The 23539-nt window shown below is 40.5% G+C and overlaps 2 protein-coding genes across 4 annotated transcripts in view; one reads left to right on the top strand and one right to left on the bottom strand.

The window, feature by feature from the left end:
• The window catches only part of SFR1 (SWI5 dependent homologous recombination repair protein 1), a 147815-nt gene extending 143207 nt beyond the window's left edge, over window positions 1-4608 (bottom strand). Inside the window, exon 1 of one of the 2 annotated variants that reach the window (XM_073685193.1) lies at window positions 4438-4608. The gene's annotated coding sequence lies outside the window, so the exon portion shown is untranslated. The remainder of the gene's footprint in view (window positions 1-4437) is intronic. The other variant, XM_073685192.1, reaches the window with a different exon arrangement.
• The window catches only part of COL17A1 (collagen type XVII alpha 1 chain), a 61423-nt gene continuing 42007 nt past the window's right edge, over window positions 4124-23539 (top strand). For both annotated transcript variants that reach the window (XM_073685190.1, XM_073685189.1), the window contains exon 1: window positions 4124-4344. The gene's annotated coding sequence lies outside the window, so the exon portion shown is untranslated. The remainder of the gene's footprint in view (window positions 4345-23539) is intronic.

Below are 23539 nucleotides of genomic sequence, written 5' to 3'. Positions count from 1 at the left end.
GTCTGGGAGTATGTATAACTTATACATACCCTCCGATCCCGGCTCAGAAATTGCCGAATCCCCTCAGGGCACAGTGCGTGCCCTGGGGAGATTCATAAATCTGCAGTCACACAGAGCGACTGCAGACTTATTGATTTAGACTGGACAACCCCTTTAAGTATATTTAAGTTTAGATGTACCTTGACCAACAGCTCACACAGTATGATGATCCCAAAGCCCTCAACACAGTATGATGCCCCCACAGCTCCCCTTACACAGCATGATGCCCCCAGAGTCCCCACACACTATAAATATCAAAAAACTGACTGGCACTTCCAAACAGAAAAAGACAAGTTAGGTGCAAGCTAAGAGAGACACTATACAGTATATAACTAATAAATTAAAGGTGCTATAATATGTAAACCCTGAATATCTGGAATTGCAATTGCATTACTGCTGTAGAAAATAAGTTAAAAAATGAAGGTGCTTAGCGCACAATTTGGCCAATTTGTGTGAGCCCAACAGCCAGCGACAAGACGTACCCCTCTGTTGGAACCCTAAACCTAACATGATACATGATATCTCTCCTGGGCTAAAAGCCTACAATTATATGGGCAGGTGGGATCAAACTCTATTTAAAAACCTCTTAGGCTGATGGGAGGAGGAGGAGGAGGAGGAGGAGTGCTCAGTCACAAGGTGCAGAGTGCTGACGCATGGTGTGTGCATATGTCAGTATATTGGCCAGATGGCGTATTTGTGCACCTGTACATTAATTTAATATTAAAGGTGTGTTGGCCTAAGAGTATAAGCTCAACCTCATTACAACCAACACATGTGTCTTTGGTAGGTCAACGTGTAGGACACCCTGTTCATCTCTCGTTCATCTCCATACCGTAGTGACACACAACAGATCGGCCGGTCTAATTTACCAATTGAAAAAAGCAGCAGCCAATCAGCAGATGGAAGTTTTCATGGTATTATCTCTTCTTATCCTACGATGATGACGATGATGAGACCCTGATTTGCTGAAACTTGTTTGATCAGGGAGTGCAGAACTCCATCATCACTACAGACGCTGGGCTCAGCCCAAGACACTGCACTTGTTTTGGGAGAAAACATCACCATAACAACCTGCTTACGTTTTGATCTTCTGAACATGTGATAAAGGTGTATGTAAACCCTAAGGACCTGTCTACTGGCCATAGTGGTGGTGCTGGGACCGGTGATGGCCACGTCAACGTGAGAGGAAAGATGAGACGTCTGGGAGAGAATAAACTGCAGATGTGCAGTAAAGATCATGTGTGTCTGGTGCTTGTAACTGTGATATATATAAGATAGATATAATGTGAGATTAAGTATCTATTTATCTATATAAAAATAAAGCGCAGCAGCACTCCATTATGGCCAAGATACATAAAGACAATAAAAAATATTTTATCTAACCTGTGTTATTACTCAGTAAGCTTTACTTACAAAAAATGGAGGTTCTTAGCGCATAAATTGGCCAATTCATGTGTGCCCATCAACCGCTGCAAGGTGACCTCCCATCTGATGGGTACTACTCTGCCTACATGCCTCTCTTGGGCTACAAGCCTACAACTCTGGACAGAACATGTCACTTCTGGGCTGAAACACCTACAATTTAAATGGGCTGGTAGAATAGAATATACATCACCTGCTGGTTAAATGGGGGGACTGCAAGGTCAGACAGGAGGCAGTTACCACCTCCTATAGTAATATGTAATAAGAAAACTGACCAGCACATCCTAAATGTGAACAGGTGCCAGCTGCAGAAACTGCACATTATATATAAAAAGAAAGCGCAGCAGCACTCCATTATGGCCAAGATTACTTATTACATCAGAAAAGAGGTCACCTTGCAGCGGTTGATGGGCACACATGAATTGTCCAATTTATGCGCTAAGAACCTCCATTTTTTGTAAGTAAAGCTTACTGAGTAATAATACAGTTTAGATAAAATGTTTTTATTGTCTTTATGTATCTTGGCCATAATGGAGTGCTGCTGCGCTTTCTTTTTATATATATTGTGCAGTTTCTGCAGCTAGCACCTGTTCACACCTAGGATGTGCTGGTCAGCTTTCTTATTACATCTTTTTATCTATCTATTTATCTATATTATCTATCTATCTATCTATCCATCATCTATCTATCTATCTATCCCATATCTGTCTGTCTATCTATCTATATTATCTATCTATTTATCTATATTATCTATCTATCTATCTCATATCTATCTATCTATATCTATCTATCTATCTATCTATATCTATCTATCTATCTATCTATCTATTTATCAATATAGTCTGTCTACAATTCATCTCTATCTTCATCTCATTATTCATTTCTACTTATCACCTATATTTATCTCATATCATACAGAGATATAGGATAGATAGACAGATAGATAGATGATATATTAGATAAACAGATGATAGATTAAATAGATAAATAAATAAATAAGTAGATGTACAGATAAACAAATTAGACAAATAATAGAAATAGATAAACAGATAGATAGAAAAATTGATAGTGTATAAAAAAAGGGATAGCAACAAGCTTGAGAAAGGTTTGCACATGTACCGAAACGTTGCCATGTTGGGCGAATAAACACCATCATTTTTTTTTTTGAATTGGAGTGCTGCTATCCCCTTTTATATACATATCTATAGAATTAGGCTTTGCCTGGGAAGCTTTGCACCCACACATAGTTTTGCTAGTGCTGTATTTCATTTTGACTTTTTAGATAGATAGATAGATAGATAGATAGATAAAAAGATAGATAATAAACATATGGATAGATAGACAATAGATAGATAGATAGATAGATAGATACATAGCGATAGATAGATAGATAGATAGATAGATAGATAGATAGATAGATAGATAGATAATATAGATAGATAGATAGATAGATAGATAGATATGGGATAGATAGATAGATAGATAGATAGATAATATAGATAGATAGATAGATAGATAGATAGATAGATTAAAAGATAGATAATAAACATATGGATAGATAGACGATAGATAGATAGATAGATAGATAGATAGATAAAAAGATAGATAATAAACATATGGATAGATAGACAATAGATAGATAGATAGATAAGGTAGAAAGGTAGATAGATATGGATAGATAGATAGATAGATAGATAGATAGATACAGTAGATAGATAAAAAGATAGATAATAGACATATGGATATATAGACAATAGATAGATGATAGATAGATAGATAGATAGATAGATGGATAGATAAAAGATAGATAGATAGGTAGATAGATAGATAGATAGATAAATAGAAAGATAGATAGATAGATAGATACATAGCTATAGATAGATAGATAGATAGATAGATAGATAGATAGATAGATAAATAGAGAGATAGATATTCTAAGGCTGTTTTTAATTAGAATTGGCTTCTTCCTACCCTCTAAATTTGTAGGCTTTTGGCCCAGGATGTGGCCTATCTGGCATCATTGGTCAGGTTCTCATCAAAGGAAGGAAGCTTGTTGTGGCTGGTGGGCACACATGAATTGGCCAATGTGTGCAATAAATACATCCATTTAATAAGTGTATGCTGTGTAGCAGTAATGGAGTTTACATTTCACATTCTCAGAGTTTGCACATCTTAGCTCTTACAGAGGCTGCCGTATTCTTTGGTAGATAGAATAAAAATGTATTAGCGATGTCTGCAGTCTTCATATCATTCATCTCATATTTATCTATAGGTCCCAGGGAACATCTTGAATATTAAGTACAAGTAGATACAATGTTTCTTGGGGTCAGATAATATTACAGATGGCTATAACCCCTACCATGCTCCTCTTTGCCATTACCCTCATAGTGTTGCAGGTAATATGTGATTTCCAGTAAACGCGTGGAATCCAATTATTACACTTGAGGATCCTGACACGGAAAGATCTCATTTTCCAAGTATAATATTTCTTTTCTTCGTTCTCCATTTACTGAACCTTGAATCACAGGCAGGTGTAGCTTCGCTCAGAGTTTACATCCCGAAGGCAAAGATTTTTTTTTCTCTCTCTTCTCTTACAGATTATTGGGCTGAGTCGAAGGGTGGGACAAAAAAAAACCTTAAACCATGCCACACCTTTGTCAGGACTTGCCTGAAAGTGAAGGGGCCAGGGAGAATGGGATACACAGATTGAATAAGAGAAAAAGTGAACATTCTTGAAGCATCAGTCAGCCCCAACACACCTCAGAGGACGGGTAACCGAGTGTAGGAGGGCAAACACTTATAAAAAGGAAAAGTTTTGGGGAGGCAGACAGTAATTTGGCCTCAGCTGTTTCCAGAGGTTCTTCTGTCATCTTAACACACAAGGTATGTGTCCTGGATACTACAGATTGGAATTATATTGGGAATTTATATGCATTGACATAAACATAGATATCATGAATCTTAGAGGCAACTTACCATCATGTCCATTGCATAAGACAAACTGGACGTCAATGGCTCCAATCATTGGATATGATACCACTAGTCCGGAGACTGCTGAAGTCTTATTGTGGTGACTGCATGCACTTGTCCTATTACTACTCCTAACAGCTTCACTAAGTGCACTTCTTCCACTTTTATCTTTTTGTATCCCTGTCTGGATTCTTGCCTATTTACCAAAGTGGTGTTATCAAAGGGAGTGAGTCAGTGACTCTGGACTTTAGAACTGCTGCGGTTTGTTATGACGGAGGGATTATTGCTAGGCTGTTCTTGTTTCATGACTTTCTGACGGACTTATGATCATAATGTATATGGGAACAATGTGAGCGAAAAATGTATTAGTTATTCATAAAGGGTCGGTAGCACTGGAGAGGCTGGTGCATCCAGATGTATATCAATGGGAAGTGAGAAAAAGGACATCAATAGGTGCAAATTTCATGCGTTATGGCAGAGCTTTGTTTGTAGAGTGTATGCTGGAGCATAGTTTGGAAAGGGTATGTTGGAGCATAGTTTGGAGAGGGTATGTTGGAGCATAGTTTGGAGAGGGTATGTTGGAGCATAGTTTGGAGAGGGTATGTTGGAGCATAGTTTGGAGAGGGTATGTTGGAGCATAGTTTGGAGAGGATATGTTGGAGCATAGTTTGGAGAGGGTATGTTGGAGCATAGTTTGGAGAGGGTATGTTGGAGCATAGTTTGGAGAGGGTATGTTGGAGCATAGTTTGGAGAGGGTATGCTGCAGCATCGTTTGGAGAGAGAATGCTGGAGCATCGTTTGGAAATGGAAGGATGATAGAGCATAGTTTGGAGAAGGTAGGACAATAGAGCACAATTTGGAGAGGGTGTGCTGGAGCATCGTTTGGAGAGAGTGGGACAATGGAGTATGGTTTGTAGAGGATAGAAAGATGGAGCATCATTTGGAGAGGGTATGCTGGAGCATTGTTTGGAGAGGGTATGCTGGAGCATAATGTGGACGGTATGCTGCATCATCGTTTGGAGATAGAAGGATGATAGAGCATAGTTTAGAGAAGGTAGGATAATAGAGCACAATTTGGAGAGGGTATGCTATAGCATAGTTTGGAAAAGGTGGGACTATGGAGTATGGTTTGGAGAGGATAGGACAATGGAGCATAGTTTGGAAGGGGTATGCTGTAGCATAGTTTGGAGAAGGTAGGACAATGGAGCATAGTTTGGAAGGGGTATGCTGTAGCATAGTTTGGAGAAGGTAGGACAATGCAGCATAGTTTGAGGGAGTATGCTAAGGCATAGTTTGGAGAGGGTATGCTGGAGCATAAATTGGAGTAGGTAGGAATATAGAGCATAGTTTGAGGAGGTATGCTGGAGCATAGTTTGGAGAGGGTACGATGATGGAGCATGTGCCCCAGTGGTTGGATGCTGGGGGGAAGAGACTCGCCACTGTGCTTTAGATAAGGAAATGGGTCAGTGAACTGAATTCTTGACCTCTGCTACAAGAAAGCCTAGCTACGACCTTGAATTATGTAACGTGGATGCAATGAGCAAGCCATTAATTATCAGCATGAGAACATAACCGACTCTAAACTGATCAGTATCACATCAAGAGGATCTCTCACCAGATTTCACAATATTAACTTCATACATTCTTAAATAGATGTAGAGATATGATGAGGCTGATGTGTTCCTTTTATTGAAAGTTTTCCTACCTGATATTAAAACTTTCAAAACGAATTATGATATGTTACATAATAAGTACAGGTGAAAAAAAGACGTACATCAAATTCCACTATGTTAACACAAAGTTTTTTTTATTTAGATTCGCTTAAAAATTCACATCAAAATCACTCCAGATAGTCCTTGAATACTCTTTGATGTGGATTTTTGAAGTGGATCCACTTAAAAATCCCTGTACAAAAACCCTCTTTGTTAACATATCTGTATACAACCAGTTTGACATGGATTTCCAAAGTAAGTACAACAGCATCATCAGGTCTTGTAAGTCTATTTTAGAATGTGTGTAGCTGATATTGTGAAATCTGGTGACAGACCCTCTTTTTTTCTCATCTATTACCACTGATCTCGCAGTTATATCTGATATAGTAAGTAAATATCTATTGCAGACTCTTATTACTACTTAGTTACGTACGATATTCATTATTTGGGTTTATTATATGCCCCGTGCACAATCCTGACTAACAGTAGCTCAATCAAAAAGTAAAGATCAGGATTTACATGAATCTTCACCATAAACCATTTCTCCATCTAAATGTAGCTAAAGGTCTGTGCACATTCATTTCTTCATATTCAAATTTAAACATGTCATGCTGGTTTCTTTTAGTTATCACTAGGGGGTGCTAAAGAGCTTAGTACATACATTTATTCAAAACAGTATGCAGTCAGCTGCTGGGCTCCCTCTAGTGGTGACTGCAGACAGCCAGAATTTAATAATTTTATTTTAGATCTGTGTAGAGAACTGGAAAAAAAAATTCTCTATAAAGATATGATAAAAATAATTGCCAAACAATGTAGAACCTACAAATGACAGTGTTTAAGGATGCGCATTGACTTTAAAATGGCTTTGAAAGAAGATGTGTACATTATATAACTCATTTGTATATGTCTTTATATAGTATGTTGGATCCTGTTAGCCAAACATAAGGGCAGTATGATGGGCCAGCTACTTAAAGGGGTTGTCTCATCTTCATAAATGGATGCAATTGCAAAGTGCTTATGAAAACAGGCAATTTTGCAATGTACCTGTTGTTAAAAATCATCTCCTCTCTCAATAAATGGAGAGATTTTTAATATTATTTGCTACTTGTTGCCTAAGTTATCAGCCACCTCTGCAGTCTATAAGCAGCGGTCAGTCTCCAAGTCAAGGAGTTCAGCACTTGCAAGCTCTTTAGTATAGAACTTGTAAGCGCTGCACTGAAGATTGCCGCTGGATTATTGATTGCAGCATCAGATATGGAACAGTTTGGATCCGTGGCACAACCACTCTACTTGTCCGAACTGTCAATCAATTAGAAGCGCACCGAGAAGTCTGGAGGCAAATTGAGAATAACCCTTTAAGAAAATGCTCTTGAACACTTCATTTATGCTTTGGTCTCCCCAACAGTCTTAGCTTAGTGTCCTACAGAAAGGGGACCCATCACACCAAGGGGTCAGAACAGAAAAAAAACACAGTAATGACTATATCATGTTATATTCATAACTTTAAAAAGTTCCCCCTTCACACCATTGTCCGAAAATAGCTGCTAAATATTCTGGAGATGTTCTTGGTCATTGAAAGATTTCTTTTTCATACTTATTTGCTTAGATGAAGAAAGTCCTCATAAAGCCGCATAGAGTTCAGACCGAGACGAGTATTTTCTAGATTTCTCAACTTGTGATTTGTGAGACGTGCGAAAAGTTTGAGTCGTTATGTCGCTCATCAAAAACCACATTCTACATGAGGATACAGTGAGTCTTCTGCTTCATCCCAGAAACAGATTAGGTTTGGAGATATGAACACAAAATGACGATGTCTGCAGGGATTTAGCCGTGATGTGTCCTCTCCCGGGATCGTAGTAGGTTCAGTTACCTCCAATGCCTAATTCAGGAGCATCTCACTTCTAGGTGTAACACACATACTGTAGCATTCACAGATCTTCTGAACTATGGGATCCAGAATTATTATAATTAATGGCCTTCAGCTCGATCTCGAGTCATGATGACTTGATGGATGAACATTCTGTAGAACGATCGATCTTGTGCAAGCCTAGATAGGTCCACCAGGGTCTTCTCCACCCTTATCTTGGTAGCATCAAGCCATCGGGATACAGAATGCAGACTGTTAAACCCATCAGAATGAGGTCCTTTACTGGAAAAATTTAAAATAATATTCCAATACCACATTATAAATATTAAAGGAATATATAATATCATACTGTCCAGTAGAGTAGTAGGAACAGTGACGACATATTCTTTTTGTAAAGAGAGGAGAGAACAAGGCGCAATGGGTGACTCAGTATTGCAATTGTTAGAGGGGTGTGAGGATGGCTACTAACCTTATGAAGTTGTGCACCTCTGCACAACCCCAGTGTAAAGCTCCACAAGCTCCGCTCTGTTGGTGGCTGTCATCTAATTCCAGCGGCGTTCACAGATCCTGATCTCTCGGTGGTGGATCACGTGGTCAGGTTAGTTGCATGTAACGCCGAGATAGACGCCCAGCTTCACCAACACCCCAGGCAGCGCTCCGGAGGGGTTAGGGCAGCGCAGCTTGGAAAACCTGGGTAGTGATTCTAATTAAATTCCTCCCACAGGTGAAAGAACAATAAATTAAAGGCAGCTCTACCGCACCCCAACAGGGGGAAAGGGACAATCAGTGAATATGAATAGCGGTACCAGAGCGCCAATAACAGGGCAAAAATATTAAAAGGACTGGTTTATTAATATACACACAACGCGTTTCGGTGGACACAGCCACCTTCATCAGGTGTCTATTTTGCCCTGTTATTGGCGCTCTGGTACCGCTATTCATATTCACTGACATATTCTTTTTATCTTTCCTCTTGACTCAACAGATCCTAAGATTAGTGGTCCAAAATGACCAGTTGTAAAAAAAAAAAAATAAAAATAATTCTGATTTTACGATATTCTGCCGGGAGATGTTTATACTATTTGTGTCTATTTATATCCTCCTAGTGGTTGTGATGTGGGTTGCAGCTTGTCAATGGTTTTTCTATAATAAAAAAGTAAAGATATCACTCTTAGAATTTCATACAGGCATCACTTCTATTCTTAGAGACATCATACTTTGAATTCAAAGAGGACAAATCACTTGTTACAATTTTTGTGTAATTTTTTTAACCTTGTCAAAATGCCACTTTTCTCCTGAATCCAGCATTGTTTTTCTTTTGTTCCTGTGCCTCTCTGTTCCTGAGATATGACCCCTTATTCCTTGCATGCCGATTTGTTCTTGATAGCCAAGGGGGTGTGGTCCGGGATTCTTCTTTATGGGAGTCTTGTTGAGGACTACACCCCATTGGTTAACAGACTAGTTTTACATACAGGGAAGTCTCAGAAATGGAGAGGCACAGGAACAACAAAAAAAAGCCTAATTCAGGAGAAGAGCAGCATTTATACCAGATAAAGCAATAACATGTTATTGGCAACTGACGGGTCCTGTTTAATTTTGTCATGGACTTTTTTTTTATAGAAAATATAATAAAATCAGCTGTTGTATGTTTCAGATATGAGGATGAAAGACACTAGCTACATTCTGATAGACTAGAACAACAGCGCCTCCACAATTGCAGGTCATTAAGGGTATTGCATGCAATGTATCATGCTTCGATTAATTTGAAATTTTTTGGTTCTCCACACAATCTGCCTCACTGTGATGGGGAACTATGTGTGTGCCACCTTTTACCAGTGTGTTGTACATTCAGACCAAGCACACTATGACCAGATTTAATAAGGTTTGTATGTAAAAAAAAGTAATAATTAAATTTGGTGATTATCACAATATTTTCACCCTACAGGGTGCTGGATTTCAGTACGTCACATGCGTCCTGCAATCTAGATCATCCTATCCCACCACATTCCAGTAAACCAGTGGGCGCTTGCTCGGATATTACACACATGAGCTGATTCCAATACTATTAAAAAATAATAATAATTAAGAAGCACAAATAAAATCAAAATACATTCCTGATGCTAAAATATTGCTGGAGGGAAGGGCGATAGGAATGTGGAGAGAATTAGACTGTGGCTCACGGAACACTGGTATATTGTGTAGTATGTTATATTATAGGGTGCATTATGGAAATGATTGTACAATGACAATTATAAGGATGGACAATCTCACATATTTACTTATCTGTAATAACGTAATTTATTGAGTAATGTTCTGAAAATGATCATCATTTCCAAATAGAAAAACTCTCACCACTCGTGAATGCCCATAAACAAACATTACTTTCGGGATTTTTAACTAAATAGGTCCAAATTAAGTGCTGATTCAATATCTTTTCCTGATACGAAACTCCTAGAATTGCCATTAAAGAGTACAAATCGCCAGGTGAAAAGTATCCGAATTTTTCCTTATTTTATTTACACTCCTCCCCTGAGCAGCCTATAGATACGCCCCTGAGGATCCACTTGGTAAAAGAAACCCAAAAACTTAGTATATTAAGCCCACTTAATAAAAAAGCCCATACCTTTGGAACCATATGTAAGATTGAAGAAAAAAGGAGTACTCAAAGGAGCAGGAGGAATATAATAGGAGCTAAGCCAGTCACTCTAGACCTGGTGACAGGTCGTCTTTGGAGTTAAGTGATAAGATTCTGACTAGTGATGAGCGAGCATGCACGTTACTCCATATATACGAGCATGCTCGGGTGTTTTCCGAGTATCTTCAGCGTGCTTGGGTGTTATGTTTGCGTCGTGCTGTGTGCATGATTTGCAACTGTTTGACAGCTTTAACATATGTAAGGAATGCCTGTTTCTTAGGTATTCCTCACATGTATTAAAGTTGTCAAACAGTCGCAAATCATGCACAGAACGCGACTCAAACATAACACCCGAGCATGCTGAAGATACTCGGCGAGCACCCGAGCATGCGAAAGGGTTAACAGAACACGCTCGCTCATCACTAATTCCGACTTCTTGTAGCTTCCATAAGGAGGAGGTGATGAGATCGCTGCATTCATTGAACTTAGTAATAATCTCTGAGGGTTTGTGTACATGGACTTCTTTAGGAGTTTTTTTGGGGCAGGTTTTCTCCTAAAAAAAAAATTGCTCAAAAAACACTCGAAAGATTCTTCCTGTTCAATTCTTTTGTTCGTTTATTCAGAAATCCTTTTTTTTTTTCACTTCAGTTTTTTAAAAAACACGTGGTGGGAAAAAAAAAAGTACATATCACTTTTTTGACGCAGCGCCTGATGGAATCCAAACCAGGCACTGTCCAAAAACTGGAGAGAAAAAAACTCTCTAAAAAAAGAATTAAAAACTCTTCGAAACCACTTCAGGAAACCAAAAACTCCAAAGAATGAGCATTTCCACTACAAAATTTATTGTTTTTGACTACCAGAAAAAACTCTGTTTTCACGTAGTCTTATACTCCTATAGTATCAGCTGAAAGTTACCAAAAATTTACTTAATGATTCCTATGAAGAGGATTTGGAGCTAGCTATGTACCTGAAAACCTGAGCTACGCCTGCTGTAGAGATATTTTATAATAATAATAATCAGGCGCAGGATATTAGATTTAAAGACTAAGTGGAACGATTTTTTATATAAAATACAGAAATGTTACTGTTTGAGGCAATACATGATCCTCGAGTCAGAGCAATAACTGATGGGGATGTACTGCTTACACACGCCACATATTTGTGGGTTTATACATGGCTGTGCCTGCAAAGCTGTCAAGCCGGCTAATGTCGGAATAAGAGAGACACCTAATTTAAAAAAAGAAACCTAAATCCATAAAATTACTAGAGTTCTAGTCCTCTTCCTCTCCGAAGAGGCAATTTTCATATTTAATTTCCCAGAGGAGCATTGTAAGGCTTAAAAGTCTCCTAACATTGGCATGCCAGTCTTGGCATGTCACTCTCCACAAGGAAAAACGTTACCCCTTGGATTTTTTTTCCTAAAATTGTAGAAGCCTTAACTATTATGTAGTCCCAGCCCAGATGTTCAGGGGGTCACACATGTCAGATACCTAACATGAATGGGTTTAGGTACAAACTCTCACCAACAGATCACATGGGATTTGTTATGGACCCCCTACCAATGAGCATAGTGTGATGAAACCATTAGGAAGACATTCTTAATCACAATGCCAAACTCTACATGAATGTATTTTATAAAACTTATTTAAATGAAAGCTAAACCTGGAAACGAATGATTAGATTAAACCAAAAATATAGTTTATTAGTCGGCGGCATTATCTGCATCATCCTATGACAGCCAGCCTGATAAAAATCCTACTGAGTGCAGAGAGGTTAATCTCCTGCTTATCAGTTTCATCATCAGTCATTGGCTGGTTTAAACCCCACCTCTCTGGAAATGAGGCGTGGTCAGGGCAGAGGGGGGAGGCTCCTGCTGGAGTCAGCTGTGTAACTGTCACACACAGAAGGGTTAGACAATGAAGGAGACATGGCTGAGCTCCTTAAATAAGCAGAGTAGTTCTTTATAGCTTTCTCTCTTTTCATTTTAATGTGAGACAGAATAGAATAAAAGGAACACCGGGTCTGGGATTTGTACATTTTTTGTGCATTTTTTAAGCTCAGTATCCCTTTAATTGGGTTATTCACTAATGGACAATTCCTTATTAATGAGCCCAGGGAGGAGAGGAGGAGAGACAAAAAAAAAAATATTGCTGGGATCAGCATCTGATGAGGCGCAACTAGTGATGAGCGAGAATGTTCGGCCTTTCGGTGAGTATGCTCGTGCGAGTACCGAGTATCTTCAGCGTACTCGGTGATATGGTTGAATCACTCCCGTGTGCATGATTTGCGACTGTTTGACAGCTTTAATACATGTGAGGGATGCTTGTTTCTTTCGCATTCCTCACATGTATTAAAGCTGTCAAACAGTTGCAAATCATGCACACGGGAGTGATTCAAACATATCACCGAGCAGCTGTAAATACTCGGTGCTCGTCCGAGCATACTCGGCGAAAGAGTTAACCGAACATACTCACTCATCACTAGGCGCAATATGAGTGCTGCAGCCAACCAGCGCGAAGCTGGAAGAATCACTTTTTTATTTTTTTTTTACACCTCCTTAGACCCATTAATTTAGGGGGTGATCCAGTAGGTGGACATTCCCTTTAAATAGCATTAATACTGACTAAATAGGACACAACAACACCGCAGCCTTCTTTTCATATGTGATAAGATTAGAGGGTGCACATGTAGTCGCACCCTGTACCTGCCACTTGAGTACCACATAAGAAGATACTAGTATTATAAATGGCACATGGTAATTGAAGGGGGGTTAATGCAAATTTTACATTGACAGCCAGGAGCTTCAGGTTAAGCCTCTGACAAAGTTTGACCACATTTCCTCTTTCACACCTGTAGGAAATGTCCCCATCAGGTACTGTGCATGATGGAAAATAGAGCATCTTGTGTCATATAGCTGAATGACAGGGATATAATTATGGCTAATTACTGCTAAACTAGGTTTTAACGGCATTATTTAGGATCATTGGTAGTAGCATGTCTCAATGAATATTAGAGGATTAAGAAAATGGAGATTTTGTTTTCAAAACTTCACATTTCCATCTTTTAGGACTTCTGAATACATTGAGAGTTTTTTTTCCAATATTTAGGAAATTGCAAAATGTAAAGTCATTGTAATACTTCACAGTTATGCAGAAGGTTTCCTGACTCCCATGTATACATCCTTGAGGACGGCCGCAAATTCAATCTAAAAAAAAATACATTACTAATAATAAATACTAAATAACAATATAAGTATTTTATTATTATATAAAAGGAACATTATTTATGAAAGATCAGATAAAGTCAGATAAAGTGGAGAGAGGTTACAAGTATTGATTTTCCTAGCTTCCCTAGGAACATATTCACCCCGGATGAAGCAGTTGCGAAACGCGCGTCGGGTAGATGGTGGGTGAGCCACTGCTGTAATAATATTTCAAGCACCTATGGAATTTGCACTTTATTAAAGTCATTCTCATTGGTCCACAGTGACTTGTACTTCTTACTCCTTTATTGTGCCTTAATATTGTATTTTGTAATATTATTGTATGTATTCCTTTTTTTATTCCTTTGCCCTGTATTTATATAATTTTTGTCTGCATATTAGAGATATACATGCTTTTGTCTCTCTGGCTCACCCATCATTTTTCTCATATGTCTGTGTATTTTGGCTTTACATCATATGCGTTCATAAATATTTATTTTTTTAATGGTATTAAATAAAGTTTATATATTTTATCGTGATTCTCTACATTTTTTCTATGGGTTCCTTATGCTATTTTTGCCCATTAGGATTAATTTATTTCTGGCTTTCGGCCATGGCTTTTCGGTCTTTATTTATTTAACATATTTATTGTATTTTTTTTTTTGCACCTCATGCAAACAGTGTCAGACTGAGCAACATTGGGCCCACCAGGGGACTTGATTCTGAAGGCCCACCTTTCATCTATGCAAAACCAATTCATTATCATTAAAGGGGTTTTTCAGACCAGGGCTAATTTTAGTCAGACACTGTGTCTTATGGTTAAGCCATAAGATATACAATGTTAGGATTTGGCCCTCTTGCTGATTCGATTGGTTATCACATGATCAATAAGATACTGTTTAGATCCAGATGGTGGTGCAAGGGTTCTCCCCGACTCAAGGGCCCTGTAGCGGCTGTTACCGCTATGGAAACCCCTGATGAAGAAGTCAGGGCCCACCGGAGGATTCTCCGGTTTTCCAGTGGGCCAGTCCAAGCCGGCATGGAAACAAAAAGATAATGTTACAATGTAACAGTTTGACATCTTTATTATTGTTATATAATGTGTTTTATTCGGTGTTCCATAAGATCACATAGAGCTTCGTGATGTATGATTCAGATAAGACAATCCATAGAAATGAGTGGTCAGGCAACATATCCCATGTGTTAGTCAAGAACCTTTTTAGCTCTGCTGCATCTGTTTTAGTTTGCTGGTGATTTGATTGACACATGCTCTTCTTTTCACTTCTGTACTAATTTTCTCTTATTAAACATGAAAGGAACATATGACTTAAAGGGATCATGTCCATTCTTCATCTTTATTACCATTACATAGCAGTACCCATGGCTAATCCAGGAAGATATACAACTTTCCATAAAGTAGGGCTTTGATTTGTCACTTATGTCTTGTACAAAAACCCCATTCCCCTCCCGAATAATATCACCTTTCAGTTTTTCTTTGCTCTGAGCTATGCTTTAGATGGATTTAGATGACTATAGTCTGCACAGAATTACTAGGGGTGTTGCATGGTAATAATATACTCATGTGTTTGCATGTATACCGCCTGCAGGAAGAGTATATTGTGCAGATTATAATAATCACGAAACGTGGCTGAGGACGCTTTCTATATTTTAATAATGTCTTCACTCCTAAAATATGTTGCATGTAAGCTGGGGCGCATAGTTTACCGTGTATGTACGAGGCTCAACTGTCAAGACTTGTCTTTACATTAGAAGATCGTAGGAAGACAAAATAGAACGGAGAACACAAGTTTTGATACATAAAGCCCCAAAATTTGGGAATTCATTTAGCAAAATTGTGAAAAAGTTGAATTTCGATTGGAAAACAACCGCCACCTCTTATCCAACAGTTTTAAAGCATAGGACCAAATATTTCATGGGGCCATGCTGGGTCTGGTATTACATTGTCAAATGCAATTTTTGGAAAGGGCTTAGTTTAGAATCACATGTTGCCAATATTAACTGACTTGGTAAATAACTTGTGTGACCCAGTTGAGACAATATGTATATTTCATTTCCCAGAAGAGCATGCAAGGCGTTTAAGTCTCCTCATACTGGCGTGCCAGACCTGGCATGTCACTCTCCACAAGGAGAAACCTTACCCCTTAGATCCCAGTCTTAGCCTCTTACCTAGCCAAATCAGATCTCATACTTTGTACTGATGAGGGGCAATACCCTGAAACACTGTCTACAAATTGAGATTCTGATTTTTCTTTTATCTTAAGTCATATTGCACGACTCATTAAAGGGTTGATAATGACTTGTAGGATTGTGGTTTCCAATAGATATGTAAATCTAAATGTGGGGAACAGAGTGCACAATAGGGTGATACCCTATGGAGGGAGAGTAGGAGAGTGGAGGAGGAGAGTAGGAGAGTGCTCACCTGATGGAGTAGGAGGGAGAGATGGAGTAGAGAGATGAAGTAGGAGGAGAGTGCTCACCTGATGGAGTAGGAGGGAGAGTAGGAGAGTGCTCACCTGATGGAGTAGGAGGGAGAGATGGAGTAGAGAGAAGAAGTAGGAGGAGAGTGCTCACCTGATGGAGTAGGAGGGAGAGTAGGAGAGTGCTCACCTGATGGAGCAGGAGGGAGAGATGGAGTACAGAGATGAAGTAGGAGGAGAGTGCTCACCTGATGGAGTAGGAGGGAGAGATGGAGTAGAGAGAAGAAGTAGGAGGAGAGTGCTCACCTGATGGAGTAGGAGGGAGAGTAGGAGAGTGCTCACCTGATGGAGTAGGAGGGAGAGATGGAGTAGAGAGAAGAAGTAGGAGGAGAGTGCTCACCTGATGGAGTAGGAGGGAGAGTAGGAGAGTGCTCACCTGATGGAGCAGGAGGGAGAGATGGAGTACAGAGATGAAGTAGGAGGAGAGTGCTCACCTGATGGAGTAGGAGGGAGAGTAGGAGAGTGCTCACCTGATGGAGTAGGAGGGAGAGATGGAGTAGAGAGATGAAGTAGGAGGAGAGTGCTCACCTGATGGAGTAGGAGGGAGAGTAGGAGAGTGCTCACCTGATGGAGTAGGAGGGAGAGATGGAGTAGAGAGAAGAAGTAGGAGGAGAGTGCTCACCTGATGGAGTAGGAGGGAGAGTAGGAGAGTGCTCACCTGATGGAGCAGGAGGGAGAGATGGAGTACAGAGATGAAGTAGGAGGAGAGTGCTCACCTGATGGAGTAGGAGGGAGAGATGGAGTAGAGAGAAGAAGTAGGAGGAGAGTGCTCACCTGATGGAGTAGGAGGGAGAGTAGGAGAGTGCTCACCTGATGGAGTAGGAGGGAGAGATGGAGTAGAGAGAAGAAGTAGGAGGAGAGTGCTCACCTGATGGAGTAGGAGGGAGAGTAGGAGAGTGCTCACCTGATGGAGTAGGAGGGAGAGATGGAGTAGAGAGATGAAGTAGGAGGAGAGTGCTCACCTGATGGAGTTGTGACAGGCACAACTCTTATGTAGGCATGAAGAAAAACAGCTTCTGCCCCCTGGCTGGTGGATAAATCCTCCCGGAGATATTGGATCCAGTTGGATGAATACGTAGGTGGGCTGCGCTGCTGGAGTAAATCAATTCTTTAGAGATGATGATGAAGACGAAAATGTTTTTTATTCACAACGCGTTTTAATGCCGTACCGGTGTTTTTTCAGGTGGAAAAAACTAATTTGCAAAACATGAAAACGGATGGGTTTTTAAAGGCCCAAAATGGACAATGGGGACATTATGAAGGGGAGGGAAGTTCAACTGGCAATTTCAAATTGATTAAAGTAAAAAAAAAAAAAAGGGACCATCCTTATTACTGATAAAATGTAAACAGATGAATGATTGCAATGTAGGAGAATTGGGATAAAAAACCAGGATGGGGCAGTGAATAGAAGACAGAGGGTGAATATTTAACAGAGGAGCCACCCAGGCAAATGTGGGAAAGGGGACAATGGATAGAAAGGAACTGTACATATAAATGATACCACATAAATAAAAGACAAATTGTTAAGGAGAAGTGATTGGAGAGTAGGAGAAATGGGATTAGGACCTGGGATGGGGCAGTGTATAGACGTCAGAAGGGCAACATTTAAATAAAACCACACGGTACTGCGTCGAAATGCATTGTGAATAAAAAGCCTTTTCACCATCATCATCATCATCATCATCATCATCTCTGAAGAACTGATTTACTCCAGCAGCACAGCCCACCTACGTGTTCATCCAACTGGATCCAATACTTCCAATAGATGGCACTAGAGGTCAAGTCCTCTTCATCTCTGAAGAGACAATTTGCATATTCACCATGTGTCATGTTGTGAAAGTGCTATAGAGACTTATGGGCAATTTTCTCTGCGGAGTTCACAATTTGAAGGTATTTTCCAACCACTTTCTTGAAATTTAGCATGAGCAACGAGGTGGCTCAGTGGCTAAAACTGTTGCTTTGCGGTTCTGGAGTCCTGAGCCTAACCAAGGGCAACATCTGCTGGAATTTGCATGGTTGTTTGTCCTATGGCAGAGAGGGGAGGCTTCTGCTGCAGTCAGTTGTCTAACAGCCAAACACGGGACAGTAAGAAGGGGGAGGAGGAGGTTATGGCTGACCTCCTGAGACAGAGGATTTAGTTACATACTTCTCAGTTTTAACTATTTTTTGTCGTTTTGAGGTTTTGAGGTTTTTGAGGTTTTGTGCATTTATGTGTATTTATGTGGCGTTTCATAGTTGCATATTTTTTAAGGTTGAAGGTAGACTTAAATCTATGGAGTTCAACCTAGAGCCTCACATGTTGATACAGAGGAAGGAAAAAAAAACCATGGGGCAGACACTAATATCGTCAAATAGGAAAAATTCTTTCCTGACTACATATACAGCAATCAAACTAGTTCCCTGGATCAATGCCCCATCACAGAATCTGGTACCCATAACTTTTAATATTATATTTTTCAAGAATGCCATCGAGAACTCTCTCAAATTTTAGTAGTGAATCAACCATTACATCATCATGTGGCAGAGAGTTCCATAATCTCACCGCTCTTACAGCAATGAATCCATAGTCTCACTGCTCTTACAGTAAAGAATCCATATGTTATGATCTGCTACAAGCACTAAGGAAAGACAAGAGATCTGTCCCTACAATAGAACTAAGCTTGATCCCTACGATGTAACGGGGAACCTGATCCTGCGATCAGACCCGCTAAAGTCCTCGGCTAGTCTGAACGAAGACCTATAGATGTGAGGAAGGGATCCCTACAAGAACTAGGGACTGGGAGAAAGATGGACACCTCCTAGCAGAAATTGTAGCAGAAATAAGACAAACAAACAACATAGAACATAGAGGTCCAAAGAAGAAGCTAAACTGACTGAGAAAGGTAACAGAGAACCAAGCTAGCTCAAGAGTAGAAATTACAATGAAGTCCAGCAAGGCCAGGAGGGCAGTGCCGGATTAAATAGGCCAAAAAGGGAATGTGACCAGCAAACTAGAAAAAAACTAACAGGAGAGTTCTAACAGTACCCCCTCTTCTAAGAGGATCCTCCGGATCCCCTAGGCCCGGGCTTATCAGGAAACCTCCTGTGAAACGCTCTGACAAGTCTGGAAGCAGAAACATCATCCGCCCTCACCCATGAGTTATCCTCGGGTCCGAAACCCTTCCAAGCGACGAGATACTGCAAACTCCCTCTATACCGTCTAGAATTTAGGATGCGGGAAATTTCATATTCCCCGTCCTCCACCACCGGAGGAACAGTGGCAGAGGCGTCACCATCCGACACATCAGCTCTTTTCAACAGAGAAACATAAAACACCGGATTAATCTTCCAGGAGGTAGGAACCTCCAACCTAACAGCAGATTGGTTAACTATCTGAAGCACCTTAAAGGGCCCTACAAACTTGGGACCCAATTTTTTAGAAGGAATCCTCAATCGCAGATTCTTAGAGGACAACCAAACCATGTCACCAATAGCAAAAGAAACCTCTTGCCGTTTCCTATCAAAGTACCTCTTAGATTTTTTTGTTAGCCTCCTGAAGATTACCACGCACATCCGTCCAAACTCTCTCCAAATCACCGGAAAAACTCTCCTCCTCAGGCACAGCCGATACCAATTTGGAGAATGACCCAAAAGACGGATGTCTCCCAGAACAACAAAAAAAAGGCGAACACCCAGCAGAAGAGGATGTATGGTTGTTAAGAGCAAATTCAGCAAGTGGCAGAAACTCAGACCACCCCTCTTGATTGTCTGCCACAAAGCAACGCAAGAACTGCTCAACATCCTGGTTCTTTCTTTCTGTCTGGCCATTAAACTCAGGATGATATCCGGATGAAAACGACAAATGAACTCCCAACCTGTCACAAAAGGCACGCCAAAAACGAGCCATGAACTGAGGTCCCCTATCAGAAACAATGTCAGTAGGAACACCATGTAGTCTGACAATTTCCTTGACAAAGGCCTTAGCGAGTGTCTTAGCGCAAGGCAGTTTGATGAAGGGAACCAAGTGACACATCTTGCTAAAACTGTCCACGACCACCCAGATGACCGTGAAACCCTCAGAGGGGGGAAGGTCAGTAATAAAGTCCATAGCCAGATGTGTCCAAGGTGCACTAGGAACCTCCAGAGGGCAAAGCAACCCCGCAGCAGGAGCATGCGAAGACTTAGATCTAGCACACACAGTACATTGACGCACCCACTTAATGACTTCCTTCTGCCATCCAGGCCACCAAAAACTGCGACCCACTAGTGTCTCTTGGTCTCAGAAATTCCTGGATGACCTGCCAACCGAGACTCATGACACTCAACAAACAAATCTCTCCTAAAGGTCCTAGGCACAAACAACCTCCCATGGGGAGTGTTAGATGGGGCATTCTCCTGAGCTTTAAGAATCTCATCCTCCAAAACGGAGTCCAAAGCAGCAATCACAACACCTTCTTGTAAAATGCTCCCCTCCTCCTCAGCACCGACCATGGGAGAAAAGCTGCGAGACAAAGCATCCGCTTTAACATTCTTGGTACCCGGGATGTAAGTAACGGAAAAATTAAACCGCGAAAATAAAAGTGCCCACCTAGCCTGACGGGCATTCAGGCGCTTGGCAGCATCAAGATAGATCAGATTTTTATGATCAGTGAAAACCTGAATGGAAAATTCAGCACCTTCCAAGAGATGACACCAGTGTTCAAATGCGAGTTTAATAGCCAGCAATTCCCGATTACCAATATCGTAATTAAGTTCAGTCTCAGAAAAATTTTTTGAAAAAAAAGCACAGGGATGTACTCCATCCTTGTTTTCCTGAGACAAAACAGCACCGACCCCCACCGAAGAAGCATCAACCTCAACCAAAAACGACTTAGTCACATCAGGCTGCATAAGGATGGGAGCAGAGCTGAACCTCTCCTTTAGAAACACAAAAGCTTCAATGGCCTCAGAAGTCCACTGAACCGCATTCGCACCTTTCCTGGTGAGATCGGTCAGTGGTTTGACAATAATAGAAATTTTTTTTATGAATTTTCTGTAATAATTGGCGAAACCCAAAAACCTCTGTATCGATTTCAAACCAATAGGCCTAGGCCATTCCTGAACAGCTTGAACTTTCACCGGGTCCATCTCAAAGCCCTCGCTGGAGATAATGTAGCCCAAAAAACTAATTCTCTGTACAGCGAACTCACATTTCTCTAGCTTAGCAAAAAGCGAATTGTCCATTAATAACTGTAATACCTCACGTACGCTCCGCCAATGAGACTCCAGATCAGGAGAATAAATCAAAATGTCATCCAAATACACAACCACATTTTTGCCGATCAAAGGTCTAAGGATGTCATTAATAAGATTCTGAAAAAAATGCTGGAGCATTGGTAAGACCAAAAGGCATCACCAGATTCTCAAAATGACCCACAGGAGTGTTAAAAGCAGTCTTCCATTCATCACCCTCCTTCATGCGCAACAAATTGTATGCCCCCCGGAGATCAATTTTAGAGAACCACTTGGCCCCCACTAACTGGTTAAACAAATCAGGAATCAATGGCAGTGGGTAAGGATTGCGTACAGTAATTTTATTAATCTCACGAAAGTCCAGACAAGGACGTAAACCGCCGTCCTTTTTTTTAACAAAAAAAAATCCAACAGCCACAGGAGACTTAGAAGGCCTAATGTGACCGGCGGCCAAACTTGTCTGTATGTATTCCTCCAAACCCTTTCTCTCCGGAATAGTAAGATTAAATAAACGACTTTTCGGAAGAGTCGCTCCAGGGACAAATTCAATGGTACAATCATAGTCTCTATGGGGAGGCAAAATTTGCGATTCTTTCTCAGAAAAAAACTTTCCAAAAATCCTGAATAGGTACAGGTAATTCCCCTTTATCCACAGCAGCAATGCGCCCGTTACAACACTTGTCATAACACTTAGGGCTCCAGGACTTAATTTCATTGGTAGACCAATCCAGTACAGGATTGTGCAATTTTAACCAGGGTAACCCCAACACTACTGGAGAAGGCAAATTATTTAATAATACCAAATCCAAATTCTCTTGGTGAATACCATTAATAGTGAGGGGAAATTCACAGACCTTGTGAGTAACACTCTTTAAGGGAGAGCCATCGACAGAAACCACAGCAATAGGGGATGACAAAGGTTTGGGTTTTAATTTAAGTTTTTCCAAGAACCCCCCATCAATCACATTTAGAGTAGAACCACAATCCACAAATACCCGAAATTCAATTAATTCTTCCTGAGCAGTGGTAGTAGCAGAAAGAAGTACAACCTTAGTATTTAAACAGGCTATACGGGCGTAACTGACCTTTTTTTTTTCTTTGTTCACACGAAGCACACAGTTCCTAATGAAATGGTCAGATCCACCGCAATAAAAGCACAAACCTTCAGAAAATCTGCGGTCTTTTTCCTGAGAGTGGGGTGACATCGCCCCAATCTCCATCGGCTCTCCAATGTCAGTACAGACCCTCTCAAGACTCGGAGCTGACATGGCAGAGGATTTACTCTCATTAACCCTTGCACGCAGTCTCCTGTCCACCCGTATAGCTAATTGCATTGCCTCCTGCAAGTTTCCAGGTGAAGGATAAGCAATCAGCAGATCCTTAACCCTTTCACCTAGCCCCGCAAGAAACAAACTTTTCAAAGCTGAATCGTTCCACCCTACCTGAGCAGACCACCGACGGAAGTGAGTACAATAATTTTCCACATTACCTGGTCCCTGCCTCAAACGTCTTAATTCAGACTCAGCAGATGAGACACGATCAGGATCATCATACAACAACCCCAAAGCAGAAAAAATAACTATCCACTGATCTAAAGCACGGATCACTAGGTTGGAGAGAAAAGGCCCATCCCTGAGGTTCTTTGCGCAAAAGTGACATTATGAACCCTATGCGCTGTGATTCATCACCAGAGGATCCGGGTCTTAAACGAAAATACAATAAACAAGCATTTTTAAAGGAAAAAAAATCTTGTTCACCAAAAAATAGATCAGGCAGACGTACCTTTGGCTCTACAAAATGTGCTCCAGAACAGCTAATCACGTGTTGTTGGAGCTTGGCCACCTCCAGAGAGAGTCCCTGCAAGCGTTGAGCCAAATCCTGAACCGAGACCATGATGGAAACTGGAGGTCTTTCCTCAGAGAAATTTTTTGGCTGGACTTACTGTTATGATCTGCTACAAGCACTAAGGAAAGACAGGAGATC

Source organism: Phyllobates terribilis, unplaced genomic scaffold (genome assembly GCF_046119375.1).
Source record: "Phyllobates terribilis strain yellow unplaced genomic scaffold, ASM4611937v1 Scaffold_5__5_contigs__length_657084704, whole genome shotgun sequence".
Lineage (NCBI taxonomy): Eukaryota > Metazoa > Chordata > Amphibia > Anura > Dendrobatidae > Phyllobates > Phyllobates terribilis.
Note: the sequence above shows the minus strand (reverse complement) of the source record. Positions and strands in the feature narration are given on the sequence as shown.